Raw genomic sequence first — 4,495 nt, forward strand, 5'->3', positions numbered from 1 at the left:
GGGGCGGCCGCCCACCTTAATTTTTTTTTAGTGTTATTTTTATGTGAAAATCCCGATCGCCCCCCTTAAAACTAGTGTTAAGTTCCGATGCCTCCAAGAAAATAATTCCTGGGTCCGCCTCTGAATGTACATATGTAGACTGCACAAGTTGCTAGGCTAATAGTTGTTAAGTATGTTCAGTTAGTTATTTGGGTAGTCCAAAATACTCGAAATGTTGAATATTGCAATAAGCTGAAGTGTATGAAGATCTATAGAAATTCGGGTTCTTTTAATCAATAAATGTAGCCCAATGAGCTGGTCATTTATTATGCACTTTAGCTATAAAAGCCATGCACTTAAATACGAGCATGACCTTAACTATATTACATCCGCCCCGAGTCTTTTATTTTATTTTCTAGTGTAGTGGGGCACCGCTCATGCCACCTCGCCCCTACACAATTGGGGGCGGCATTGGCTTGGGTGCTAGTAAGTTGGCGGGCGTGAGAGTCAAAGAAGGTGGAGCCACTTGCAAACCAACTCATGTAGATATTTTCTTTTTCTTGTCCGTTTTTTTCTTTTATTTAATGTTTAGTTAAAGCTTCACTGTCTACGTACATGTGACGTGACTTTCTAACACACCCTTTTAACATAAACCTAAACAGACTAGTTAAGTTAGCTGAGTTTGTTAGTATGTAACTACTAATTAACCTCCTAACTGGTTTGCAGCAGTTTGTAAATTATAATCACAACTTTCATATTTTATTTCATTTTCATTATTTTCTTATTAAAATTGTCCAAATATATACATACATGTTATCATGTGACACATCCATGCACTCTCACTCAATTAAACCCAAAAGGTAGGTCTAGCATCACAAATGCTCCATGGTCAAAACAACTAGCCCCCCATGTTCCGATCCATTGCCAGAAAATAGCTTGAAACCTCAAGAACCATATATTTAGCCAGTTAGGATATCCTTAATGGCTATAATATTGATGGGCTCTTTATTTGGTGAAACTCATAAGGTGGTATATTAATCACATAGTTGTTTGGCTTCATGTGCAATCACTATGGCCATACAACAGAGGGAAACATGACAAGAAAAATACAAAAAGAGCATAACTTGGATTACTTAGCAGCGCACACGATCATGTCTGGGACACGATCATGTCGATTCGGATAATGTGGTAAACGCCATGGATGGTTTGGCCCAATTCTCAGACCCAAATTCCTGCTCCGATTTCATGACTAAAGATTTAGTAATTTCTAATCTTTTCTTTTTAGTGTAAAACGTGTAAATTACTAGTCGACTTATATCATATGTTCATTCATTCTTTAATTTCAGTATTTAAATGACAAGTTTCGGTTTTAAATATTTAGCAAATATGTAGAATTTAGCTTTTAATTTGTTCTTAAGTAAACACGCACGAGTATAATTTCTTCAAAATCCGTAGTTTCATACCTATATGTTAACAAATTAATGTACAAGTTATTCATTCAAATTAATTAGTGGCGGCATTCACAAGATTCTTCATTACATCAACTTGTACCCTAAGAGAAAGTATGTAATCTATTGCTTCTTTAATGACTGTGCATTCATCCATGGATTCACCACCTGGTACAAGCTTTTTAAGAACTCGAGTTCTCTTCTTCACCAATCTTTTAGCAATAGAAGTCGCTAAACTCGATCTATGACAAGGCTTTTTCTTCTTTTTTATACCAACACCACAACTCCTTTTCAAGACTTTCTTGCTTCTAATTCTCTTGTGGCAAGTGACGTTTTGGTGCGCGCACTTGAACTTTGATACGTTTTCTGATAAACTGTTAAGAAGAATCGTGTTCCATTCGTCTTTTCTTGCATTGGAAACTATAGCTTTACTCCAACAGGTTGCTGAATTTTTAGCGGAAGCTAAGGCAATGTCCGCGGAAAGCTTTATAATTTTTGTTCTTTCTAAGATATTCATTTGCTTCTTTGATGAACAATATATTCGAAGACCCTGAACCCATTTCTTGATGAAGTCATTCTTGAGCTGGCTAGACTTGTGCATTTTTATTTCCTAAAAGTTTAATTACAATAGGTAAAAGATCAGATAATTTAACACTTGAATAGAAAATTCATCCTTTGTGATGATCTTTCTGAAATAGGAAACAATAAAAATAAACAAACAAACACTCCAATTATGGAATAATTTGGATTAGTATATGATTTTGGATTCCACTAAATACTTTTAGACATTTTTTTTAAAGTTCGCTGTGTGACAATTTTTTTAGAGTTCTCTGGTGTGACAAAGGAATTCCACAAATCCGATTGGGTAACAAGCAAACTTCATAGAATTTTCATCAAACTTAATCCACCGGTTAATTTTTTTTTCACAAAACTTTATAAGAGTTCACCTGCTACCCCAGTGAACTTTCCGAATTCGCTTATAGCGTTACCGAACTACCTGAAAGTACAAGAACTTTAAACAAAAACGCCTAGATATACTTAGTTGTGTTGGTATTATGGACCGGTTCGATTAAGTCAACGCGGCCGACAAGGTTTTGGACGCGAACAACTAACGGAATTTATTATTTATACTAAATATAAGTAATAAATGAATAACGTTTATTTACTAATTAAGTAAACTGGTTCGGGTTTTGGACAAGAGTTGGATCGAGATGGACTTTGAGGCCCGGTTAATATTTATTTGAGATAACTATAATATTTTCTATATAAATATATATATACTCCCTCCGTCCCATTATAAGTGTCAAGTCTTTCTTTTGCAACCTTGACCGTAAATATTTTGTATCGTGTCATATACACTACAAGAAAAGTGTGCATTAGCGGCGACAAGCTCCTTTGATCCGTTTTCACATGGGTGGGGTAACCCTGGCCGTTGATAAGAGGGAGATCCAACGGACATGGTTTTATTCTCTCTAAAATGAATGGCGGGCTATTTCCCTCCACCGGATCTCACTTTTCCTTATCCTCTCTCTCATCTCTCACCACAATCACAGCCGGAGCACGACGACGACGACATCACCATGTTGCCGCCAACACCTGCAAAACGCCATCGGTTTCAAGAGACCTAAATATATAATGGAACTAAAAGTAAATAGTTATGGCGGATTAATTCAAAGATCAATAACTTATAATCTTTCAATACTGATGTGCGCCTTCATGTGTTTGTTCAGCGTCAGTGAGAAGTTTTCATGTGGTATGATGGCATGGTTGAAGTGTGTGTTATTGGCCATAAAGTTTTTGCTTACTGGTTGAAGTGTGTGTTATTAGCCATGTGTGATGTTGTCTAGTTAAAATATTTTCTTACTGGTAACAGGTAGTAAAATAATATTGCCACACAAGAAGCTTTTGAAATGTTGTTTTGCAGCTCTTAGTAGCTCATTTTCTTTGCATAAGGGTAGAAAGGTCAATGATATGGTACATTGTAAATTGTAATCTTTGTGTTTAACCTCAGTGAAAAGATTAATAAAGTGCTTTATGATACGTAGGATGATGGATAGATGTGAGATGTGGCGCATTGGGTCTAAGGCAACTCAGGTTGGCTGCTGCCACCACAAGAAAGTTCACAGCCATTGGAGTCTATATCGATCCCGAGATCGTCTCTCACTTGCAAAAATGGAAGGGCAAATCAGGAACCGAGTTGGCCGAAGATGATGACTTCTTTGATTATGTTATTTCAGGTGAATTTCAACTTAATTCAAAACTAATATATAGTTGCTATTTCACTTTTAATAATTATATATAGCTTAAAGAATAAAAACGAAGAAATGTTTGACGAGTTAACCAGGAACGAGCACGAGACGAACCGAATTATGGTGGTAAGAATAGTTATAAACTGAGCATGAGTCGAACCGAAATGTTTGACGAGTTAACCAGGAACGAGCATGAGTCAATCCATAATTAGGTACTTGAAGCTAGGGGTGTTCACAAGTTTGAACCAAGTTTAGGCTCGTTTAAGGTTTTTTTTCAAGTATATAAAAGTAACTAAAAACGTGTATAAATTGATTAATAAATAGTAAAGAGCCGAGCCTGAGCTGGAAAAAACAACTCACGGGCCGAGCTCTAGCTTTAGAAAAAGAGATCGAAATGAACCAAGCTCGAAAATCCGATCTTGAGTCTAGTTGGGCTCGGCTCGGCTCGGCTCGTTTACACCCCTACCACTCTTACTTGTATGCTCATTGTTTTATAAACTGACATTTGTGTTAACGATTCTGTTCATGTCAAACTCGTTCATGTTCATGTTCATGTCAAACTCGTTCTCTCATTTTCTTAACTTTTCTAAACTGACATTTGTGTTAAGTGTATTGATAATATGTAGTTTTGTTTTAACTTATAGTGTATACCTTATTTTGTAGGATCAAATTCATGTTTCAAGACCCGAGATTTATAGCGCATCCACAAATCTCACAATTTACGGATTCGAAAGAGGCATCAAATAAAGGAAACAAAGTTGATACGGACGAGATATGGACTAGTTAGTTTTGTGTTTTAAATATTTTACTTGAAACAAA

At 36.2% G+C, this 4,495-nt stretch overlaps 1 pseudogene; it reads right to left on the reverse strand.

Annotated features, from left to right (window-relative positions):
- Positions 1-1,482: 1,482 nt before the first annotated feature.
- On the reverse strand, positions 1,483-2,028 carry LOC143544911 (transcription factor IBH1-like 1 pseudogene; annotated as a pseudogene).
- Positions 2,029-4,495: the final 2,467 nt, after the last annotated feature.

Source organism: Bidens hawaiensis, unplaced genomic scaffold (assembly GCF_021521415.1).
Source record: "Bidens hawaiensis isolate Kalapana, Puna unplaced genomic scaffold, B.hawaiensis_p1.1 tig00013803_1, whole genome shotgun sequence".
Classification (NCBI taxonomy): domain Eukaryota; kingdom Viridiplantae; phylum Streptophyta; class Magnoliopsida; order Asterales; family Asteraceae; genus Bidens; species Bidens hawaiensis.